Genomic DNA, 27,022 nt, shown 5'->3' with positions numbered 1-27,022 from the left:
TCCTTAGGTTAGTTAGGTTTAAGTAGTTGTAAGTCTAGAGGACTGATGACCTCAGATGTTAAGTCCCATAGTGCTCAGAGCCATTTGAACCATTTTTTGAGCTGCAGCACAGCGGCGCGGCACGATGCGACCAAATATTGCTTACTTGAAATCATATGAGAGAGATCGCCCTTTGTGCCAGAGGAACTCCAGGGTACAGCTCTGCGAGGCAAAGTTGACCAACTGTTCAACTGCGACGAGCCGTTCGGCCTCGTGCAGTTCTATTGTCACTGTTGCGGTATTGCTAGGGTTGCCATCCGTCCCTATATATCGCGACCGTCACCGTTATGGACCTTCTTGTCCCAACATCCCCACAAGACCCAATTTTGTCTCGATTTTGCAAAATACTGTTACCAGCTTGGCCCAAGTGTTGAAGTAACGCCTTCTGTTAGCGCAACATGTAAATGCAGTCTCAATTTAACTGCAAACTGACAAGCACGGAGTTTTATAAATACATAGAAGGGAAAAAAAACCTTTCTGAAAAAGGTGAAATCTTCCGAAAAATATGTTATAGTGACTACGTTTGCTGCAACAAGTTCCATGTAATAGTATTCTAAATAAAAAGTAATTATGTTACATAATTTTTTTACTTCATTTCTGCACCACCATCTCGGAGTGTTCCGATGAAGTCCCAATGCACGTCATTCAAATTGTATCTCTCTTGACGTGCGAAACGAAAGTTTGTTTACCAAAATGGCGTCATACGAGGAAAAGTTAATTGCACGTAACTGGATGTGACCTTCATAATGAACATTATATGAACAGTACCAGAAAAAGCAACATTTGGAAAGATATTCACGAGGAAATGGGAGTAAACATAATGTAAAAATGCCTACCAATTCGCTTACACCGTGCGATAATTATTTATTTCTTATTTCTGCTACCAGTCACTTTTTCATTTTATGTTTAATCTAACGTAATACAACGCGTTTCGAACATGTTCTGTTGATCTTTAGGCGTTTATACATACATACATACAGAGAAATGTTAACTTAAAAATAAATAGTCTTAAACTAGATTAATCTAGAACTCTTTGTTTATTACTGTAGAGGCTGGTGTGGCGTTTGGGGGGGGGGGACCGGAGGGGGGGCAGTGGATGGCTAGAAATCGAAATCAGTGATGTCTTCTGCTGGTTTTCTTCCTTGTGGTTGACTATGTATGATATCACAGCGATTTCATCATCTTGCTGCTTCACTTGCACCACTGGCGTAATGGCGAAGATGTTGATTAACATTACACTATTGCATATTGTATTTTGTCACTGATTGCCAATGTAATTCACTGCACAAATTGCTTCGACATGCATGTAAACAAACAGAACATGTTCGAAACAAGTTATATTATGTTAGATTAAACATAAAATAAAAAAGTGACTGGTAGCAGAAATTAGAAATAAATAATCATATAAAGATTGTTTGTAAAAACCTCGTTTTTTTATTTGGAAATACGGTAACCCTACTTGAGACTGCTGAGTGGTAACCTATGCTCGCAGAGCTGTGCAGAAACGTAAACTGAAACCATACAGCACTAACGTAAACTGAAATCATACAAAATAACGGTAGCACGTCGACTGACTAACACAGACATTGCGGCTCGAGGTCATTATTGCAACTGGCTGAAAGTCTGCGCATAATGGGGAGGTTTATCCTCAAATGTTCGTTCTTCGTGACGAAACATGGCTGCATTTGTCAGGGTACGCAAATTCACAGAACAATCGACGTTGGAGTTTCGAAAATCCTCATCAGTTACGTGAATAGCCTCTGCATGACAAGAAAACAGGAGTGTGTTGTGTTAGTAGTGCAAGAAGAATTACTGAAGCAATCTTTTTCCATGTAATAATAATTTCTGATAGGTGCTGCATTCTTTTTAGGGCTCTGCACCTCAACCGGTAAAAACGGAACCCTTATAGGATCACTTTGCTGTCTGTCTGTTCTATTCTGTCGCTTGAGCCTTGTCCTACAGTTACGCAGGGTCAGCCATCGTTAATCGGATTTGGCATGTTAATGTTGAAGGGGTGGCCGGATGCCCTTCCTGCCGCCACCCCGTACCCCCCGGGATGGAATTAGAGTACCCCAACTGTCTGCGTCGTGTGTAATCCATGGAATAGTGCGAAAGTGTTCAGATGTCTGCGAGCTGTGTAACTGAGGCGGAACATGGGGACCAGCCCGGTATTCACCTAGCGGGATGTGGAAAACCACCTAAAAACCACATCCAGGCTCGCCGACAAATCGGCTCTCGTCGTTAATCCCCCAGCAGATTCGATCCAGGGGCCGGCGCGCCTATCCGAGTCCAGGAAGCAGCGCGTTAGCGGTCTCGGCTACTCTGGCGTGCGTGTGTGTGTGTGTGTGTGTGTGTGTGTGTGTGTGTGTGTGTGTGTGTGTGTGTGTGTGTCTGAGATTTAAAATCCTTTTCCTCGGAAACAATAGCTTTAGTGTCTTGGCGATGTAAATATACGTAAGTGTAAACAAAGGATACGGCCATTTGTGTCACGTATTTTCATACTCGAAAATTCAGTCATCGAAACCTATAGGTACTTCCCATTGACCTAGAAACAGGCAATTTGGCAAGAACCAGGACTGCACATAAAAACCGCCATTTGTTGCTGCACTGTATTTTATTTCCCAGATGCGTTCTGCCTTTCTACTTCAAGACATTGAAAGGTGGCTACACTGAGTCACAGCGCCAGAGATTGCGCCAGCCGCCTCCACTGGCAGTAGTAGTTCAGAGGTTGTCGTGGGCAGTGCTTGTTGAGAGGATGTCGATAGCAGTACTAGTTGAGGGCATGTCGTGTGCAGTTGTTCTGTTGAGCGAGACAGCAGATGCTGTTCGATTGGGGATGTTGTAATGGTCACAGTGTATTTTTCGTCAATATATATGAAGGTAACAAAAAAAAAATTTATTTCAAATTTCCTAAAAAACAATGCCTCTTGGTCACAGGTGCAGTCAACAAAGCATCTGTCTCGTGTTCATGTATTAGACTGCAATTCTGGTTTCTATATGCAATTATAGTATTTCTGGTTTTTTAATTACTTCATTATAAATGGTGTTTAAAATATCTTGTCCTATGGAGGAAGAACCGTGCCAGATGTGTACGTTGAATCACGCTTCCACACACAGAACAGTTACACTTGCGCTTTTTTGTTTCGTAGCTTTTATAGTTGCCGGGGACTTAATTAATCAGTTGTGTTAACGGAAATTTCCTTTCATTCTTTATTGTTATTCTAAGCAGTCAGATTGCGTACTAATACTACTCAGGGCCAACCGGTTACGAGACTTCGTAACCGAACATACAGCTACTAAAAATTATTTGCATTTTAAAATAGTTAAGCCCCCATGCACGTGGCGACCGCTGCTTCGGATCGTCCCTTGGAATTCTTTTGATAGTAAAAACAGCAGACAGTAGTATTGTTGTAGTAATTTGTAGTTTAGTAATTGTAGTCTATATTGCACTATAGATTTTTAATTGAACATTTGTAGTTGTCTTGTCATTCTTCTGACGGTATTTTTGTAGAATTTAATTTTTGATGAGTCGTATACGGGTTTGACAATTTTATGCAATAGTGAAGGTTTATAATTGTTCGTTAGTCGTGTTTGTCGGGAAGCATTTCGTGTGGATGGTATTGGTGGTGATAAAGTGTTATATTGTGTGTAATTTTCGTATAGTGACGAGTTTTGTATGTTTTGTAAATGATTACGCCATCGATGAAAAAGGCAAAAATGATGGATAGTAGAATGACGAAATTGTTAACATGGCGAACTCGCCAACACAGGAGAACAGTATGATGAATAATGAAGTAGAAAACAATTTAATAAGTCGGGAAAATAGTCCGGAACCAGTTCAAAATTTTTCGCAATCAAAAAATTTTCAGAATACGAGATTAACGACAGAAGATTCTGGAATAGTATCGAACACAGATAGCTTTACAGCTATGACGAAGGAAGTTAGTTTTACGGGAAATGTTAGGGGCGAAAAGAATTTCGAACCAGTTAATATGGAGCAGTTGATGAGTGCAATATTAAATTTGGGATCACGGTTAGAAACTGCTATGGGAACATTGGCAACACGGTTAGACTCACAAATAGGAACAATTAAAACTGATATGGGAACAATGGAAACACGGTTAGACTCACGAATAGGGATATGTTTTAAAATAATGAAAGATGAATCAAAGAAAGAAATTAGAGAAGAAGTACAACCGATTTTGAATGCTCTCAGTAATTGTTTAATTTCAATAGAAATTAGACAAGAGGAACAGGATAGAGAACAGGAGGAAAGAGATCGGGTGGTAGTACAAAAATTTTCCGAGTTAAATTTACAACTTGCACACGATAACGAAGAAATTTTGAAAGAATCGAGGAATCCGTACCAAATGAAAGAATAAATAACCTAGCACAACAATATGAACAGTTAACTACTAAATGTGTCAATACTGAAACCCGAGTCGCGACACTTACGGAAGACGTAAATAAACAGAAAGAACAAATAGGTGACTTATCGGAAAGAGTTGAGATTTCAGATAAATTGACAAATCTTAGTTTAAATCGGGACAGAGATTCAGATGATACAGCTCCATTGCCATTTGCAGAAACCGAAGAGTACCATAACATAAATAAACATGTTGAAAATCAAGGAAAATTTAATGAACGCGTTAAAAGGGAATTTGAGGCGTTACGAAAGCAAGTCAAACAAATTGAAAGCGAAATCGTAGGAAAAGACAGTAGAAGAAATTTAGAATCACAGATAGCAGCGGGTTTTGAAGAAAATAATTTATTTCATTTACGAGATGCAACAAGAGAGCGCCAGGCGCTCGAACTTGACAATAATCGACATTCGGACTGGGACAGACGCGGTAGGTCTTTGTCGCTACGAGGCGAAAACTTTGACTATATGCACTTTTTAACTGTTCAGAAATTTAAGCTCTTTCGCAATTCTGAGAATGACATACATCCATGTTCATGGTTAGATCAATTTATGTACGCACTTCCACCAAATTGGCCACTAAGTCACAAACTGGAATTTATGTGCAGCTATTTAAGTCCTCAGGGGATTCACTACACTAAGTGAATATGTGCCGTAGCGTGCACAGGGCCCCGAGCTGTAGTGGTGCTGTTTCCCTTTTAGTTTTCCACACCGCTGCCTACTCTTTTACTATTCTTTGTATCTATCAAAACAATTCTTCAACTATCAATCAATCTAGAGAGTCAGTAAAGAATAACCGGATATGACTATTTTACCCAAAAGTGATTTCGGAAATTACCGTTTGAACTTACTGCATCTTCAGCAGCATTCATTCGTAGTTTAAACGAAATTTTACCTGTTTATCTTCGTGCAATATTACTTCATATGTTGACGATATTCTTATTGCTAAACGTTCTAGGAGTGAGCATAACAAACTTTTGGATTCATTATTACGTATTTTTGTAAGAGTTGGCATTACAGTGAACTTGGAAAAATCTGAATTTGGTCGTTCTCAGGTGAAATATCTTGGTCATATTATTTCTACAGAAGGTATTCTTCCTGATATAGAGAAACTAGACGCTATTCGTAATTATGCTGTTCCTACTACAAAACGTGATGATCGTAGTTTCCTTGGTGTCTGTAATTTTCTCTAGACGCTTTGTTAGATTGGACAATTTGGCCACACCTCGTTTATGTGATCTGGAAAGAATTCTAATTGGTGTTGGGATGAGGAAGCTCAATCAGAATTTGAACAACTTCGTGATGCTTTAGTTGCTGCTCCACTTTTTTCACATCCGGATTTATCTAAAGATTTTTGTTTGGCGACGGACTCATCATACAAAGGCCTAGGTGCACACTTATTTCAAGAGATAGAAGAAAACGGCGTTGTAGTACAGAAAACTATTGCATTTGGAAGTCGTGTTTCCTCTAAATCAGAAAAGAATTATTCAATTACGGAACTTGAATCCTTGGCTGTTGTTTGGGCTTTCACAAAATTTCGCATATTTTTGAATGGCAGACATACTAAGGTTTACACCGATCATCGAGCTCTGGAATTTCTTATGTCAAAATTAACTCATGGAAGATTGTCACGATGGGCGCTGTATCTACAGGAATTTGATTTTAGTATTGTTTACATACAGGGTTCTTCAAATATTATTGCTGATGCTTTATCGCGTGTACCTATGGGTTTGAAACAAAGTGCTGAGGAGGACTGCAAAGAAAACAATTAATGTTTGATGTATATTCAAGATGTTGCGTTTGAAAATTTTATTTCGTCTTCGCTCCAGGACATCGCTAAGGAGCAAAACAAGGATCCAATCTGGAAGGACATTAAAGAGAAGTGGAGGAGAAAGGAAAGCGTAGCGATTAGACAGTATTATTTAGTTCGCAATGATATTCTTTTTAAAAGAAAATCGGTCGACAACTCTGTTTGATTAGTTTGCATTCCTGATGAGTGGGTTAATAAATTGATTTGGTATACACATTTCAGTTATGCGCACTTTGGTCCCAGAAAATGCTTTCATAAATTACGAGAAAATTGCTACTTCAGTAATATGGAAAAACGTATTCGATCTGTTCTTGCCAAATGCAAATTATGTCAAAAGGCTAAGCCGCCAACTATTTCTCACAGAGCACCGTTGTTTCCTATCATTCCAGCGAAATTAAAGGAGTTGGCTGCAGTCGATTTGTTCGGTCCAGTGGTTCGTTCTACTAATGGTTTTGCGTACATTTTGGTAGCAGTGGAATTGACATCAAAATATGTGTGTTTTACATCTTTACGCAAAGCAACAGCTCGTTCAGTATCAAATGCTTTCATCAAACATTTCTTAAAGAAGTGGGTCATGTTGATAAAGATGTATCAGATAATGTATCACAGTTTCGCTCTAAAATTTGGCTTCATACTCTAGGGCTTCGTAAGATTAAACCAATTTTCATTTCACTTTTTCACCCTCAATCTAACGCTTCAGAGAGATGGATGAAGGAAATCAATAAATTGTGTCGACTTTATTGTCATCAGAATCACAGAACATGGGATCAGTATTTTCATATTTTTCAAAACATGCTGAAAGAAGTCCCTAATGATTCAACTTCTTTACCGCCTATATTGATATTAAAAAATAAAGCACCGACAAATCCCATTTCTGAAATCATTCCTTTTCCGCCTTCACGGAAACTGAAGTTGTCAACCTGGCTCTACGAAATATTGCATCTGCGGCTGCTAGAAGAGAGAAATCAGCTAAACGTCCTGGTTGTTTAAAAATCTTGTCAGTTGGTCAAAAGGTGTTAATTAAGTCTCACCGTTTGTCTCACAAAGGAAAAGGCTTGTGTCGCAAATTTTTTCTGCTTTATAACGGTCCATAAAGAGTTCTCAAAATTATTCATGATAACACTGTCGAAGTAGAAACTCTTAAATCTCGGCGCTCTAAGGGAATACATCATATATCGAACGTTAAAATTTGTGTGGAATGACATACTTTTGAGAAACTAACAGTTATACGTAAACACGCAGAGAATACAAGGATACCGCGCCGTGTTCCGGTGGCGGCACATACTCAAAGCAACAGTCAAGTCTGCGCGCCGCACAAGGCAGTCGTTGACCGCAAACAATTACTTCCTACGTCACGCGTACCTACAGCTGATCGAGCGCTCAGTGCGAATACACTGACAGCTGTAAACAAATACACAGTCTAATTTCTCTGATTAAATTCAGTATAAAGCTATAGTGACTTGGTAAATTATGTTATTAACGTTCAGTTTTTTTTTCACGATACAGTTGTATAAAATATTGAAGAACGTCCGGTAAATCCTGTGTGTGTCCCACGTTAAGAGGACTTGCTATCGAGAAAATTTCAGGAAGAATGTAATTTCGAAGAAGAAAGTAATGAACTAAAAAGGTAACTATTAATTGAGTTTATTTTTCAGGTAACATATTTCCACTTAGGTACGTACTTTAGACGTAATTTGCTGCTCGCGATTACGTGATTTATACTTTGTGTTAACTGATTTTGACATTGATTGATTAATGAACAGGGTTGTTACTTATGTATATTATGCATCGCTCGGCTGCACTGCTTTTTCACTGATGTCACATTTTTTTATTATGTGCCTGCTGTGCTTATTTATTTAAATTATAATTGTCACCTGATTAGTTGTGCTGATATGGTTATGTATGTAAGTTATACTTTGTGATTTATCTGCTTGCGCCTTCATGTTTACTTATTAAGATTACATATGGATATTTGTTTGCTTATGCTGATATGATGCTAATGAATTTTTTATTATGTAAGATACATATTTGCTGCTTTGCGTATGGATTGCATATTTACACATTTCTGTTTTGTTGTTATAACTACTCTTAAATTTGGTATATAGAAATGCTGATATACGGTGTACGAACATGGAGTCTAGGTCACACTATGGTATTAATTATAGATTGTTCGCTTGGCAGAGCCTCGTTGTAGGGATTGTGCTACATCCACTTGTTAACATTCTGTTCTCTACTGGTATATTTACTCGCTTTTGCATGTTTTGCTTACGCTCAGTGCCTTATATTTTAAGATAAGAAAATGAACTGCTATAATTCTCCGAACGACATTGGTACAAGAAACTTCATTTGAGTCACATGAGCTGAAGGTCTTATGGAAGCTGTTTAAATTTATGTTAATAGGAAGGAAGCTAACGACATGACATACCAACACTAGGTTTAGACCATTGACAGTTATTACACTGCATTCTTCGTGAGCAATTGAAATAGCAAGTGACACTTGACACAAGAAATACTCCACATGTTTGCTTCTGTTTTGCCATGATTCTTGTAGTGGTGTACACACTGTGAAATATATGATCATTCACACTCCGTACTCGTACTTACTTACTGAAAGTTATTCAAACTAAAGGCTGTTAGAGGTCATGCATGCATTTCTTTTATTTAATGATGGACAAGGTAACCAAAATGTATTTTATAATTCATAATGAGTAGAAAATTTGGGTCAGATGGATTACACAGAGGTTGTGTGTGGAGATTGTGTCTTCGGATTGTATGGGATGATGAATTGAAGTTTGCACTAGGATTTTATCTGTACTTGTTCGAGGAGACTGACTAGAGGAAAGAGTTGTTATGGAAGTGAAATGATATTGACGATAAGGTTTATATGTATCGACGTATTGAAGAGGTATTATTGATGTATTGAGATTGTGTGAAGTTGATGATTATTGGAGTTTTGGTGGACAAGAGGTAAGGTAAATGATGTTGATGATGAGGTTTATATGTATCGACGTAAGAGGTATTATTGAAGTATTAAGATTATGTGATGCTGATGATTATTGGAGTTTTGGTGAATAAGAGGTAAAGTAAGTGAGGAGCATATTTTTTTTTTTTGTTGTTGGTTTATATGGAACATGGAGGATGAAGATGGCGGACCAGAACACTCAAGTAGAAGGAAGGTTGTCTACACACACACTTTGTTAAATCAGTAAGCAGTATATACTTTCTTTTGCAGAGAGGAAGTATTTGCATATCTTGGCACACTGACAGTTGTTCAGCAGCTGTACATTTGATTTGGCTTGGCAAACATTGGTCTTGACATGATGACTATGACGTTGACTAACTATTATTGACTGTTATACACTGCTGCCGCTACTACTTGATACACATGTTGAACATGTTGAACATGTTTAATTTCTGTTGATAAACTCTGATGAACTGTCTAATTAGTGATAGTGAATATTATGGACTGTTACCTGCACTCGTTCAACATTGCTGGGTGTCAGTGATGGAACTGCTTCTACTGGAATGATGTCAGTTGTTGGTGTCTGCACCTGTTCAACATTGCTGGATGCCACTGATGGAACTGCTTCTACTGAGATAACGTCACTTGTTGCTGTCTGCGCCTGTTCAACATTGCTGGGTGCCACTGATGGAACTGCTTCTACTGAAATGATGTCAGCTTTTGGTGTCTGCACCTGTTCAACATTGCTGGGTGCCACTGATGGAACTGCTTCTACTGAAATGATGTCACCTTTTGGTGTCTGCACCTGTTCAACATTGCTGGGTGCCACTGATGGAACTGCTTCTACTGAAATGATGTCACTTGTTGGTGTATGCACCTGTTCAACATTGCTGGGTGCCACTGATGGAACTGCTTCTACTGAGATAATGTCACTTGTTGGTGTCTGCGCCTGCTCGCCATTGCTGGGTGCCACTGTTGGAGCTGTTTAAATACTGCTGATGAAATGTTATGAGACTGCTATTTGCACATGTTGACCATTGCTGGGTGCTACTGCTGGAACTGTTAACTACTCTGAGGAGTGCTACTTGTTTATTGAACTATTGAAAAGATTTTTTGCAATTATTTGTATGAACTGATTTTTGTGTATTTACTGTTTATGAAATGTTATGAGACTCTTACCTACACCTATTCGTCATTGCTGGTGCCATTGATTGAATGATACTTGTGTAAACTATTATGTAAAATCACATGTATCAAAGCATTTGTATTCCTTACTGTATTTTATATATTAGGTTATTGAAGGGTCAGCGCAAAGCCAAAATTTATTTAGTTATGTGACATATGCTTATTAATATTGTCTTTTATTTTTTTCCGTATTTTTTTGGACGAATTTGGTGGTATTTTCACCACCAATGCTGGCAAAATTGCCACCAAATTCTAGCCCGTGGAGGAGGGGCATATGAAAGGTGGCTACACTAAGTCACAGAGCCAGATATTGCGTCAAAGAAAATTATTCAGCCGCCTCCACTGGCAGTAGTAGTTCAGAGGTTGTCGTGGACAGTGCTTGTTGAGAGGATGTCGATAGCAGTACTAGTTGAGGGCATGTCGTGTGCAGTTGTTCTGTTGAGCGAGACAGCAGATGCTGTTCGATTGGGGATGTTGTAATGATCACAGTGTATTTTTCCTCAATATACACTCCTGGAAATTGAAATAAGAACACCGTGAATTCATTGTCCCAGGAAGGGGAAACTTTATTGACACATTCCTGGGGTCAGATACATCACATGATCACACTGACAGAACCGCAGGCACATAGACACAGGCAACAGAGCATGCACAATGTCGGCACTAGTACAGTGTATATCCACCTTTCGCAGCAATGCAGGCTGCTATTCTCCCATGGAGACGGTCGTAGAGATGCTGGATGTAGTCCTGTGGAACGGCTTGCCATGCCATTTCCACCTGGCGCCTCAGTTGGACCAGCGTTCGTGCTGGACGTGCAGACCGCGTGAGACGACGCTTCATCCAGTCCCAAACATGCTCAATGGGGGACAGATCCGGAGATCTTGCTGGCCAGGGTAGTTGACTTACACCTTCTAGAGCACGTTGCGTGGCACGGGATACATGCGGACGTGCATTGTCCTGTTGGAACAGCAAGTTCCCTTGCCGGTCTAGGAATGGTAGAACGATGGGTTCGATGACGGTTTGGATGTACCGTGCACTATTCAGTGTCCCCTCGACGATCACCAGTGGTGTACGGCCACTGTAGGAGATCGCTCCCCACACCATGATGCCGGGTGTTGGCCCTGTGTGCCTCGGTCGTATGCAGTCCTGATTGTGGCGCTCACCTGCACGGCGCCAAACACGCATACGACCATCATTGGCACCAAGGCAGAAGAGACTCTCATCGCTGAAGACGACACGTCTCCATTCGTCCCTCCATTCACGCCTGTCGCGACACCACTGGAGGCGGGCTGCACGATGTTGGGGCGTGAGCGGAAGACGGCCTAACGGTGTGCGGGACCGTAGCCCAGCTTCATGGAGACGGTTGCGAATGGTCCTCGCCGATACCCCAGGAGCAACAGTGTCCCTAATTTGCCGCGAAGTGGCGGTGCGGTCCCCTACGGCACTGCGTAGGATCCTACGGTCTTGGCGTGCATCCGTGCGTCGCTGCGGTCCGGTTCCAGGTCGACGGGCACGTGCACCTTCCGCCGACCACTGGCGACAACATCGATGTACTGTGGAGACCTCACGCCCCACGTGTTGAGCAATTCGGCGGTACGTTCACCCGGCCTCCCGCATGCCCACTATACGCCCTCGCTCAAAGTCCGTCAACTGCACATACGGTTCACGTCCACGCTGTCGCGGCATGCTAACAGTGTTAAAGACTGCGATGGAGCTCCGTATGCCACGGCAAACTGGCTGACACTGACGGCGGCGGTGCACAAATGCTGCGCAGCTAGCGCCATTCGACGGCCAACACCGTGGTTCCTGGTGTGTCCGCTGTGCCGTGCGTGTGATCATTGCTTGTACAGCCCTCTCGCAGTGTCCGGAGCAAGTATGGTGGGTCTGACACACCGGTGTCAATGTGTTCTTTTTTCCATTTCCAGGAGTGTATATGAAGGTAACATAATTTTTTTACTTCAAATTTCCTTAATAACAATGCCTCTTGGCCACAGGTTCAGTCAACAAAGCATCTGGCTTGTGTTCATGTATTAGACTGTAATTTTGGTTTCTATATGCAATTATAGTATTTCTGGTTTTTTAATTACTTCATTATAGATGGTGTTTAAAATATCTTGTCGTATTGAGGGAGAACCGTGCCAGATGTGTACGCTGAATCACGCTTCCACACACAGAACAGTTACACTTGTGCTTTGTTGTTTCGTAGCTCTTATAGTTGCTGGGGACTTAATTAATCAATTGTGTTAACGGAAATTTCCTTTCATTCTTTATTGTTTTTCTAAGCAGTCAGATTGCGCACTAACACTACTCAGGACCAACCAGTTACAAGACTTCGTAACCGGACATACAGCTACTAAAAAATTTGCATTTTATTTAATTAAGCCCCCATGCAACATCGTCAGTAGTATCTAGAATGACACAGTTATGTTTTGATATTTGTTATTTGCAGATTATTAAACAGTTCATTCCTTTTTTTGTGTATGGAGTGATTACTTACAGTTCTTCACGTTTTTAGTTGGCTTCTAGCCACGCGCTGGAGGTTGCACTAGCCGAGCGGTTCGAGGCGCTTCAGTCTGGAACCGCACGACCGCTACGGTCGCAGGTTCGAATCCTGCCTGGGGCATCCGTAAGTTAGTTAGGTTTAAGTAGTTCTATGTTCTAGGGGACTGATGACCTCAGAAGTTAAGTCCCATAGTGCTCAGAGCCATTTGAACCATTTTCTTCACAATTTTCATATTGTTTACCCTTGTTGTGGTGCAGCATTAGTCTTGTCTCTAGTTGTAGATATTTGAAAATGGCTCTGAGCACTATGGGACTCAACTGCTGTGGTCATCAGTCCCCTAGAAGTTAGAGCTACTTAAACCTGACTAACCTAAGGACATCACACACACCCATGCCCGAGGCAGGATTCGAACCTGCGACCGTAGCAGCAGCGCGGCTCCGGACTGGAGCGCCTAGAACCGCACGGCCACCGCTGTGGGCTGTAGATATTTGAACTAAAACTGTAATTTAAAGACGTAACTACTGTGAGTTTACTATTGTGTCAACCTATCTGGTTTGTTTACGTACATGTTGTCAGCCAAACGACGTATACCCTGAAAACTAACGTCCATTCATTTCTGTTATGTTTATTTCTCCCCGCCCCTCCCCTCTCTCTCTCTCTCTCTCTCTCTCTCTCTCTCTCATATATATATATATATATATATATATATATATATATGTGTGTGTGTGTGTGTGTGTGTGTGTGTGTGTTGGAGGGTGTGTGTGGGTGTTTTGGTGGTTAATCAGCTCGGGTTGTAGAAAGTTGAATATGAATGTAATAGCTGTTAGAAAGTGGTTCGAAGTTTTGGTATTCAGCTGATTCGTGTTTTGATTTAAATGTTTTGTGGGAGGATTCATGGAGAAGTGAGTGGAAAGTCGTTGGGTGGTATTATTTCTATTCTTGTTGTTGTTATTATTATCCCCCGTTCGAGTGTTACTCTATTATTTTATTTCTTAGTGTAAACAATGAGTTGTTTGGCATGTGTACTTGAATATTCAACAGGGTTTTCTTTTCTGCTTTGGTTTTCTCTACGTGGTAATTTTGTTGCAGGGTTAGGAGGTATTTTTATTGTCAGTTTTAATTATTTTCAAGTCTTTTTATTGCAGGTGGTTTGTGACCGTCTTCCCATAGGTGTTCTGCAAATGTGGAGTGCTTTGTCCCGTACTTCCAGGCTCTCACATATTTTTTGTATCTGACATCAAATGTTCTGCATGTTTGTCTTATGTATATGCCATCAAAAGTGTTACATCGTAATTGACATATACCTGCTTTCTGGTATATATCTCTGCTTTTTGTCAGTTTTGGGATGTATTTGTGCATAGAAGAGAACTGGCACGGATTAATCCCATTGCACCTCTACTCCGAAACCAATGAAAAACCCACAAACCGTATCTTTCCGTGAGGCCAATACTGAATATCAAAAAATCCTCCACTTACACCCTTGTAGGATAGATGGCAAAATTACTGTCTGAAAATTTCGAAGTACAAGAAGAGAACCATTAAAATTCTACTCAGCTAATACGTACGCCTTTACTAGCCCACTAACAGTGCAGATTATCCGAGGGTATCGGGGAGTATTCAGCGGGACTTCTGAACGTCATGGTCAGGGTTTAGAAGTTGTGGCCCTTAGTTTGAGCGCTGCGCAAGGCTAAGGCGGAACTTGACTAGAATTTCGCTTGTACCTTTATACTCGGTGATTTCCGAACTTGGGGCCCTTACCTCAAATCGATACTTTTCCATTCTTCGTTATCCCTGAAAGTTTGTAACATCATCACGGAATCACCCTACAGAGCATCACGGATTCCAAACCAAGACTACAACGCCCTCCGTCCGCCTGAACAGGCCTCGGAAGATCCATCGTTACCGACCATCCTCAGCCGATAGGCGTCACCAGATGCGGTTATGGAGGGAAATGTGCCAGCATACTACTCTCCCAAACGTTGTCAGTTTTCGTGACCGGAGCCGCTACTTTTCTATCAAGTGGATGCTCCATTGGCCTCAGAATGGCTGAGTACACCCCGCTTGCCAACAGCGGTCGACAGACCTAGAAGGTCACCCATCCAAGTGCTAGCCAAGCCCGGCAGTGCTTAACTTCGGTGAGCTGACATTAATCGGTGTTACCACTGCGTGAAGGCCGGTGGTCATGACTGCGACCTGTAGGTATTTTAAGCAATGTTTTCACGGATGATAAGGATGAGACAGATGAATAGGTCTACAGTGCAGCTTCAAGTGATCATGCTGTCAGTCACTTTTTTATACGCTACATTGCATGAATCTGATTCACAGTGAATTTTCACCGCATCGGTAATATTTCGGACGCGAGGATCCTTTAAAAAAGTACGTTTCTGTTTCCTAGCGTCTGCCGGTGCGTTGGCTGGTCCGTTTTCACGTTGAGACGTCTGTACGCCTGCTGCCAGCAGGCGGTTTGTGACGAGAGGTGCCGACAGATGCGCTTCAGCTGCTGCTGCTGCTGCTGCTGCTGCTTCTGCTGCTGCTGTTTGTTAATGTTTCGCCGTGGGCGCTTCGGAATCCGTCTTCAACAGTTTACTCCCTTTTCTTCCCATACTTGATAGGTGTGTTTTCAACGACTTTTTCAGGTCTGTCTTCTGTCTGAGGTGCATTCAAGTTCTAAGGCCTCCGATTTTTTTTCTAATTAACTACTCACCCGAAATCGACGAAACTGGCGTTACTTCTAAACGTAATCGCCCTGCAGACGTACACATTTTTCACAACGCTGACGCCATGATTCCATGGCAGCGGCGAAGGCTTCTTTAGGAGTCTGTTTTGACCACTGGAAAATCGCTGAGGCAATAGCAGCACGGCTGGTGAATGTGCGGCCACGGAGAGTGTCTTTCATTGTTGGAGAAAGCCAAAAGTCACTAGGAGCCAGTTCAGGTGACTAGGGAGCATGAGGAATCACTTCAAAGTTGTTATCACGGAGAAACTGTTGCGTAACGTTAGCTCGATGTGCGGGTGCGTTGTCTTGGTGAAACAGCACACGCGTAGCCCTTCCCGGACGTTTTTGTTGCAGTGCAGGAAGGAATTTGTTCTTCAAAACATTTTCGTAGGATGCACCTGTTACCGTAGTGCCCTTTGGAACGCAATGGGTAAGGATTACGCCCTCTCTGTCCCAGAACATGGACACCATCATTTTTTCAGCACTGGCGATTACCCGAAATTTTTTTGGTGGCGGTGAATCTGTGTGCTTCCATTGAGCTGACTGGCGCTTTGTTTCTGGATTGAAAAATGGCATCCACGTCTCATCCATTGTCATAACCGACGAAAAGAAAGTCCCATTCATGCTGTCGTTGCGCATCAACATTGCTTGGCAACATGCCACACAGGCAGCCGTGTGGACGTCCGTCAGCATTCGTGGTACCCACCTGGATGACACTTTTCGCATTTTCAGGTCGTCATGCAGGATTGTGTGCACAGAACCCACAGAAATGCCAACTCTGGAGGCGATCTGTTCAACAGTCATTCGGCGATCCCCCAAAACAATTCTCTCCACATTCTCGATCATTTCGTCAGACCGGCTTGTGCGAGCCCGAGGTTGTTTCGGTTTGTTGTCACACGATGTTCTGCCTTCATTAAAATTTCGCACCCACGAACGCACTTTCGACACATCCGTAACTCCATCACCACATGTTTCCTTCAACTGTCGATGAATTTCAATTGGTTTCACACCACGCAAATTCAGAAAACGAATGATTGCACGCTGTTCAAGTAAGGAAAACGTCGCCATTTTAAGCATTTAAAACAGTTCTCATTCTCGCCGCTGGCGGTAAAATTCCATCTGCCGTACGGTGCTGCCATCTCTGGGACGTATTGACAATGAACGCAGCCCCATTTTAAAACAATGCGCATGTTTCTATCTCTTTCCAGTCCGGAGAAAAAAAATCGGAGGCCTTAGAACTTGAATCCACCTCGTACCATTTCGCTTCACACGTGTCCGTTAGGAACATATCCTGGAATATCCTCTAATTCAGATTTATTTAGATATCCAGCAGCGTTCATTTTGCGTAATTTGATGCGTGAACCGAGTGTTAGCCACATATTTTACAACCTGGTGCACATAGTCTGCAATATAAATTCGCTAAGGAACACTGGAACTCCAGTTCTGGGGTTGGCAGTAGGCACAAATAACTCTCGTCCCGAAAGTTCCTTTGCTTGTGAAGGACTGTCTCTACCATGTGGCTCACTTCGGATTCTGACGCTGTTTCTCGATCCGACCAAACGTCTAGGAGCAGCGCCGTCTGTGGTATGAGGTATACCGGTTGCATTGCTGTGCTTATCATCATTCTTTGGTTTGTCCTGTGGACAAAGGCTCACCATCTATCGTAGATGTTTTGCGGCGCTGGTTCGGTTATTAAATTTTCGAGTCTCATCGTTTGTGGAATGAGCTTGCAATCCACATCCTCAGATTATCCTGCATTTAACCTTACTAATCTTGAAGGCAACAGATTTCCTTAAGTCAACTGTAGGAGTGTCTTAATAGTAAAGAATAAATTTATGAAAACTACATAATGTGGCATTTTTTCACGCACCTCAGTGTTTATGACGTCATATCTTTTGACTATGTGCAGTACATTGATATATTTGCATAAGTAGATTCAGGGACATATTTGGATACTGTCTGCGAAATATGTTGCGAATTGAGTTAATAGTGAAAAAGAATAATGAACTGAAACGTCATGCAAGATGTAGTAGTTTTTCATGCATCTCAGTGTTTATGACGTCATATCTCCTGAACTATACGTGGTACCATGGTATAATGTTGTAAGTGCAATTAGCGGTATAGTTGGATACTATCTGCGAAATTTATTGCGAATAGAGGTAGTAGCAAAGAAGTAATAAATTTAAACGTCATACACTATGCGGCAGTTTTTCACGCATCTCACTGTTTATGACGTCATATATCCTGAATTCTGAGAGGTAGCTATTATCTGTCAATAAAGAAAACGAGTACCAAATTTGATTGAAATCGGTTCAGTGGTTTGGATGCAGATGTGGAACATACATACACACACACAAATACATCTACATCTACGTCTACACCTACGTGATTACCCTACTATTCACAATAAAGTGCCTGTCAGGGGGTTCAATAAACCACCTTCAAGCTGTCTCTTACCGTGACATTCTCGAACAGCGCGCGAGAAAATCGAGCACTTAAATTTTTCTGTGCGAGCCCTGATTTCTCTTATATTATCATGATGATCATTACTCGCTATGTAGGTGGGTGCCACCAGAACGTTTTCGCAATCGGAGGCGAAAACTGGTGATTGAAATTTCATGAGAAGATCCCGTTACAACGAAAAACGCCTTCGTTCTAATGATTCACGTATCACATGTCAATGAATCGCAGTCTTTGGTTGGCTCTACCCACAACATTATCTATGTCATCGTTCCAATTCAGGGTATTTTCAATTGTAATCCATAAAGATTTAGTTGAATTTACAGCCTTCGGATTTGTGTGACTTATCGCGTAATCGAAATTTAGCGGATTTCTTTTAGTGCTCATGCGAATAACTTCAAATTTTTCTTTATTCTGGGTCAACTGCCACTTTTCGCACCATACAGATATCTTATCTAAATCATTTTGCAATTCGTTTTGGTCGTCTGATGACTTTACAAGACGGTAAATGACAGCATCATCTGCAAACAATCTAAGACGGCTACTCAGATTGTCTCCTATGTCGTTAATATAGATCAGGAACAATAGAGGGCATATAACACTTCCTTGGGGAACGCCAGATATTGCTTCTGTTTTACTCTATGACTTTCTGTCTATTACTACCAATTGTTACCTTTCTGACAGGAAATCACGAATCCAGTCGCACAACTGAGGCGACATTCCATAGGCACGCAGTTTGGTTAGAAGGCGCATGTGAGGAACGGTTTCGAAACCTTTCTGTAAATCTAAAAATATGGAATCAATTTGACATCCCCTGTCGATAGCACTCATTACTTCATGAGTATAAAGAGCAAGCTGCGTTTCGCAAGAACGATATTTTCTGAATTCGTGCTGACTACGTGTCAATAAATCGTTTTATTCGAGCTACTTCATAATGTTCGAATACAGTTGTTCCAAAACTCTGCTTCAAATCGACGTTAGTGGTATGGGCCTGTAATTCAACGGATTACTCCTACTTCCCTTTTTGGGTATCGCGGCTATCTACACTCCTGGAAATGGAAAAAAGAACACATTGACACCGGTGTGTCAGACCCACCATACTTGCTCCGGACACTGCGAGAGGGCTGTACAAGCAATGATCACACGCACGGCACAGCGGACACACCAGGACCCGCGGTGTTGGCCGTCGAATGGCGCTAGCTGTGCAGCATTTGTGCACCGCCGCCGTCAGTGTCAGCCAGTTTGCCGTGGCATACGGAGCTCCATCGCAGTCTTTAACACTGGTAGCATGCCGCGACAGCGTGGACGTGAACCGTATGTGCAGTTGACGGACTTTGAGCGAGGGCGTATAGTGGGCATGCGGGAGGCCGGGTGGACGTACCGCCGAATTGCTCAACACGTGGGGCGTGAGGTCTCCACAGTACATCGATGTTGTCGCCAGTGGTCGGCGGAAGGTGCACGTGCCCGTCGACCTGGGACCGGACCGCAGCGACGCACGGATGCACGCCAAGACCGTAGGATCCTACGCAGTGCCGTAGGGGACCGCACCGCCACTTCCCAGCAAATTAGGGACACTGTTGCTCCTGGGGTATCGGCGAGGACCATTCGCAACCGTCTCCATGAAGCTGGGCTACGGTCCCGCACACCGTTAGGCCATCTTCCGCTCACGCCCCAACATCGTGCAGCCCGCCTCCAGTGGTGTCGCGACAGGCGTGAATGGAGGGACGAATGGAGACGTGTCGTCTTCAGCGATGAGAGTCGCTTCTGCCTTGGTGCCAATGATGGTCGTATGCGTGTTTGGCGCCGTGCAGGTGAGCGCCACAATCAGGACTGCATACGACCGAGGCACACAGGGCCAACACCCGGCATCATGGTGTGGGGAGCGATCTCCTACACTGGCCGTACACCACTGGTGATCGTCGAGGGGACACTGAATAGTGCACGGTACATCCAAACCGTCATCGAACCCATCGTTTTACCATTCCTAGACCGGCAAGGGAACTTGCTGTTCCAACAGGACAATGCACGTCCGCATGTATCCCGTGCCACGCAACGTGCTCTAGAAGGTATAAGTCAACTACCCTGGCCAGCAAGATCTCCGGATCTGTCCCCCATTGAGCATGTTTGGGACTGGATGAAGCGTCGTCTCACGCGGTCTGCACGTCCAGCACGAACGCTGGTCCAACTGAGGCGCCAGGTGGTAATGGCATGGCAAGCCGTTCCACAGGACTACATCCAGCATCTCTACGATCGTCTCCATGGGAGAATAGCAGCCTGCATTGCTGCGAAAGGTGGATATACACTGTACTAGTGCCGACATTGTGCATGCTCTGTTGCCTGTGTCTATGTGCCTGTGGTTCTGTCAGTGTGATCATGTGATGTATCTGACCCCAGGAATGTGTCAATAAAGTTTCCCCTTCCTGGGACAATGAATTCACGGTGTTCTTATTTCAATTTCCAGGAGTGTATTTCTATGTTTCTCATCTTGGCAGTTGTTCTTGATTGGAATTCAGGAATATTTACTTCGTGTTTCGGAAAATCGTGTTTAATAACTCTGCTTTAGTGGCACTGTCATCAATGACTTCACCGTTGTTATCGCGCAGTGAAGGTATTCATTGCGTCTTGCCACTGGTGTGCTTTATGTATGACCATTTTTATGATACCTATGTATGGATTTATAAACAATGCACGCAAATGCATTGCAACGCCGAAAGTAGAATTCAGAAAAAGATCAAACACATGACGGTACAAGACAAAATAAATCGCACACAAAATAAAGAATACCCCCAAAAATAGCAAATGCAAGAAACAAAACACACTAAATTGAATCTCACTCAACAGAAACATCCCCCAAATGGACAAATACAAGAAACTAAACACACTAATTAATCACAAGCTCCTCGATTTCACTAAACCCTAGACAAAGCCCATGGTAAAATGCGGACATTCGGAGAGGCTTTCTGAGACGCCACGTTGCCCGATGAATCCCAAGCGGTAATTTTCCTTTAAGGAGGCACCAAAATGATGGTTCCCTAAACTGCACGTGTTCATTAATTACGGTGACTGTTTTTCAAAGTAACCACGAAATTCGATTCCTAGCGAGATTCGCCAACGCATTCCATTAACAGCGCACACTAGTGAATTACCAGTACTTACTAATGTTAAATGTGTTGAACCACGTGGCTGAAAAGCTGCTAATAAAAGGAACAAGTGCTGCTAAGAAACTTCGATTCAGGTGTTTATTCTACCCACAGCTAATAAAAGCAGAAGAAAGTGATTCGGTCAATGGAAGGGAAGGTATGCGAACAACGTACTAGACTCAAGAACAGTGGCTCCCAGCCTTTCTGCGACAGTAACCCCCAAGAGCAGACAGATATTAACTAGTACACACCCCGAAACCACACATACACACCTACAATCATCAAAATTTGCAGCTAACTAAACTTTAGAATTAAAAAGAATTATCTTGGAACACATTCATTTTTAAAATGGTGAAACATAAATATTTAGTTTTTTTACGTTTTATAAAATTACGAGCTAATTAGTCAGCTACCAGAGTAGACACCTGTTACAAAACATTCTTGCTCTGCTCCACTCCTCCCCTTAGCGGTACTTTCATCACCCATGCCGTGCACCCCATTTAAAATTAACCAAATTAATATGTGTGCACTGCAGTTGGGCCGATCGTTTGTAAATTGCTTGATTGCTGAAGTACTTACTTTTGGACTGACGAAAATATGAAGACTTCAGGCTGCCAATGCTTTGTCTCTGACTGCTGCCACTAATAATAATAATAATAATTCAGTGTAGGCACTACAGCAGTGCATTAGCCATTACATAGTTACTGCTGTGCTGCGCCGTCCATTAGTTCGTTTACCGTTGCGAAGTGAGTAATGAAACAGTTTGTGCGGGAAGTAACTACAAAAGCGTTTTCGAGAGATATTTACGACATAAGTGACAGGTATGTCTCAATTTTACTGTCACAGAAGCATGTTACAAGGTGTGGCCTGCGTATATCTCAACTATACTGTCGTAGATACATGTTACAAAGTCCAAAATAAACTACCTGATCAAAGTGTCCGCACACTCTATGTAATGCGGAATTAAGCACAACATGTCACGGGAGGCGGTCCCTCTAGTACAAATAGAGGTTGCGTTGTCATTAAATTTGCAGTAAAAGCAGAATTATTGGTCAGGATAACTCATTGACTTCGAACGTGGATTCGTCACTGGATTTTTAAAGGATATCATATTCGCCGTTGACTGTAGAAAATATTTATTTCGCTATTGCATTTTCGGTCTTGAGGCCAGTATCAGGTTGCAATTTTGCTTCAGAACACGCCAGAGTTTAAAAACCTCCAAAATGTATGAGAATTTCGAAGTCTGACATGTTGTCAAGCGAAATTACCACCTGATAATGGCCTGAAGACTGAAAACGGCCTCGCGGGCGGCTGCCCCAGTCCAAGTTTCGAGTCGTCCCTCGGGCATGGATGTGTCTGTGTAAGTTAGTTTCAGCTAGATTAAGCAGTGTGTATGCTTACGGACCAATGACCTCAGCGGTTTGATCCCATAGGACTTACCACAAAGCAAATCAACCGAAAATGAAATTGTGAAATAAATCATTTCTTCAGTCAATGGCGAATACAATGTCCTTTGAAAAATTCTCCATCACTGTGAACCACGTACATGAGAAGTTAATTAGTCATTGGATGCCATCTGAGTTACAGATCAATCAGAGACATTCCAACTGTTCTAAAACTGCCCACGTCCACTGTTGGTAGTGTGACTGCAAAGAAAAAACGCGAGGGATCAACCACAGGTAAGAAAAGACGAGACAGACCTCATGTACCGATGCACAGAGACTGTCGAGCATGGCGAAGGGTGGTTGTAAAAAACTGCACGAAATAAGCAGAGGGAATCATTCGTGAGTTCCTGAGTTTCAAAGTGGTATCAGGAGACCAGCTAGTACAACAGCTGAGCATAGGGAGTTAAAACGAGGGGGTAGGGGGGTACATTTGTCGAGAAGCCCCCAGTAAACCACACATTTCCGCTGTCCAGTGATTTCCAGTCTTTCTGAGAACGTAACCGCTGAGTGCAATCACATATTAGATAGCGCAACCCCCCCCCCCCCCCCCTTGTGCCCTTCCCACCCATTTCACCAACCACCATGAAACAAATTGCATGAAATCAGCAGAAGAAATTATTCGTGAGTTCCTGAGTTTCAAAGCGCTGTCAGTAGACCAGCTATACCCTAACTATACACTGGAATGAAAAAAAAAATTCTTTGAATACTTTCATTTTTAAAACGGTGAAAGGTAAATGATGTATATTAGTAGTTTTTGTAGGTGTTTTATCAGATCAAGAACCGAGCCACTGAGACATTTGGTGCTGCTTATTTCTAACAACCGTTTTAGATGAAGCAATTCTCAGGGAATCGCGTGTGCTATTTGTAGAAAATTGTTACGAAACACGGTTCCTCTGCAACGCTCCTCTCCCTATCTCCCTAGCGTCAATTTCTTCACCATCACCCTGCAGCCCTATTTAAAATCAACCAAATTACAATGTGTGCTCTGTGCTTGAGACCATTGTCTGGAAATCACTTGACTGCTGGATCCTTGCTTCTCAACTGGCAGCAACCGGAAGACGTCAGGTCGCCAATGCGTTGCATCTGATCACTACTACTACTAAAAACACACTACTACTACTACTACTACTACTACTAATAATAATAATAATAATAACAATGCAGTGTTGGCCATAGAGGAGTGTAGTAGTCTTTATGTGGTTACTGTTGTGATATTCTGTCAATTAATCCATTTATCGTTACAAAGTGGGTAATGATGCAATTTCTGGTAGATTGCGGGAACTCGGAGAAGCCATCTTTGTGACATATTTAAGTATTTTCATGTTCGTATCTCAATTTCACTTCATTGATGCCTGGTACGAACTAAAAACTAGGCGGTCTCGTCACATTAATGTGGGCACCGCCAACGTTTGATGGTTCAAATGGCTCTAAGCACTATCAGACTTAACATCTGAGGTCATCAGTCCCCTAGACTTAGAACTACTTAAACCTAACTAACCTTAGGACATCACACACATCCATGCCCGAGGCAGGATTCGAACCTGCGACCGTAGCAGCAGCGCGGTTCCGGACTGAAAGCACCTAGAACCGCTCGGCCACAGCGGCCGGCTACGTTTGATGTCAACGTGCAATAACCACTCACAGATGGCAGGTGCCAGCACTAGCGGTGGAGGATATGTGAAGCGCTCAAGTGGTAGGCGCAAATCACTACAGTCGTTATCGTAACGAGGAAATGGAGCGATTTCACTGACGTTGAAAAGGCATGAGCCCGCATCTCGTGGTCGTGCGGAAGCGTTCTCGCCTCCCACGCCCGGGTTCCCGGGTTCGATTCCCGGCGGGGTCAGGGATTTTCTCTGCCTCGTGATGGCTGGGTGTTGTGTGATGTCCTTAGGTTAGTTAGGTTTAAGTAGTTCTAAGTTCTAGGGGACTGATGACCATAGTGCTCAGAGCCATTTGAACCATTTTGAGCCATTGAAAAGGCATGATAATTGGCTTTTGGGCCAAGAGTCCAAGCATTTCCTTGGCAGCGCTTTAGGTATGACAGAAGCCACGAACCAATAGTAGCACCTAAACTGGGAAGCACAAGCGTCTGATGTCGAAAAGACAGCCGTCTATGGAGCTATGAAGAGAGTTGCCATAGCGACGTTTACAAAGTAGTGTTCTAGGTACGCGAAGCTCCTGCACCCAGCGCACAGAAACTGTCGGGGATCATTTCACAGCGAGTCTACTGCAGTAGTACACATAAGGTTTCGTTTCTAATAGAAAACCGGCAAAATGAATACTCGGGCAATGCCCCGTTTTTCAGCTAGTATATGTAATATAAAAATATTACTATTCGCAATCATGATCGTGAATACGTGGGCGCAGGCTAGGTAGGGATGATTCTTAGTGGCAGACATCGGTGATTACGAGGACTTAATAGAAACCACAGTGAAAATATAAAAAAAAAACACTCCTCTCACGTATCTACCTACATACAAAACAATTTCATTGACTGTCTCTCTCTCTCTCTCTCTCTCTCTCTCTCTCTCTCTCGCACACACACACACACACACACACACACACACAGACACACACACAATACACACACACACACACACACACACACACACACACACACAAAATCATTTCATAGGTTGTTAACACTCACAACGCGAACGAAAACAAACGAATAGGCATAAATACTTTGGCAGTGAAGAATGAAAAACAGTTAAGAAAGTCAATTGTAAATAGTGCAACACAAGAAATAACGCAGAATGCCAAATACTGCCGAGCGTAGATGTGAAATAAAGCCTGTCGACACCAACCACTACTGGCAAGAGGAAATGGATCAGATTATGTAAATAAACACCGTAACTAGCCAGCAGACAAAGTTTATAAAGAAAAAGCTGTTTTTAACCTAAAACAATCAAAAAATGTACAAACGCGTGTATCCAATTTACAGAATAGCCACAGAAGAAGCTTTGTAAGTAAAAGCGAAACGCGCCTGGTGTAATTCCTTTATAATCAGATTAGTCAGCTCAAGACAGATAACCTATAGTAGCAGATTTTAACAGCTGCTGCGGAAGGTGGCCATGCAAACAAACGTATTAGGGACGCCTTGTCAGGCATTTCCAAGTAGCCTCTACGTGAAGTTTAGAAAAAAATGGCTCTGAGCACTATGGGACTTAACTTTTGACGCCATCAGTCCCCTATAACTTAGAACTACTTAAACCTAACTAACCTAAGGACATCACACACATCCATGCCCGAGGCAGGATTCGAACCTGCGACCGTAGCGGTCGCGCGGTACCACACTGTAGCGCCTAGAACCGCTCGGCCACTACGGCCGAAGTTTAGAAGGATACGTCTCAACCTGCATAAAGCTATCCAACATATAAAGGTTAACAATACTGGCAGATCAAATAATATTACACCTAAATATATTAATGTATAGGTTAAAAACAGTTCTGCTAATGCCCAAAAAACGAAACAAATAGCTCAAAAAATTTGGCTAAACAACGAAATCAAGTTTCTTTATACCAGAAAACAAACGCTAAACTGGTAACTATATAAAGTGCATCTTAATCGTACGAGTGTTCTGAATAATACCGCTGTTTTTTCCCATCTTGTTCACAAGGTTGAAAATCTTACATTTTCAGCGATAGAAAAAATGAAAAAACTCACAAAAGAAAGATTGCAAATTTAAAAGCTAAATAAACACACAACACAGCCACAAATTACACCCAATCTAACGAAAAACACCTCTTCTATCCAAGACTCGTCAACCTCACTGACACTATTTTGCATACAGAAGAAATAAAACTACTTGAAAAAGGCCTGAAACACAACGTTAGCACACAGATAGATGAAAAATTCTTAGAAAACCTCATGGTTATATCAGAAAGCATTCGCACACAGGAAAACAGTAACGAAATAAGTGAGATAAACATTGGTCAGACGAGAGAACTAGTCAGTAATGAAATCGGAAACGTAATAACATAGATGAAAGAAAACAAAGGAAACCGAAACAATACAGATTCTATAACACTGAAGAAACTTAGAAACAAACTACAGGAACACAACACCATCATCACAAAGGCAGATTAAAGGAAAAACTGTGGTTCTCATGGATAAAGAGCAATACATCAGTAAGACACAAGTGTTCATCACAAAAAATAAAATTATAAAATTAAAATCAGATCCAAAAAACAGATTCCAAACGAAGCTGAGAAACACTCTGAAAGACATTGAACATACAATAGAAAACAAGGAAAAAGGAAAACTGATACAAACAAATCCCACTGCACCTTCCCTTCGATGCCAACCAAAGCTACACAAGAAAGATTTCCCCGTCAGAGCT

The sequence above is a fragment of the Schistocerca nitens genome, chromosome 8, assembly GCF_023898315.1.
Source record: "Schistocerca nitens isolate TAMUIC-IGC-003100 chromosome 8, iqSchNite1.1, whole genome shotgun sequence".
NCBI classification, from domain to species: Eukaryota; Metazoa; Arthropoda; class Insecta; order Orthoptera; family Acrididae; genus Schistocerca; species Schistocerca nitens.
The sequence above is the reverse complement of the archived record's forward strand: the minus strand, read 5'-3'. Positions refer to the sequence as shown.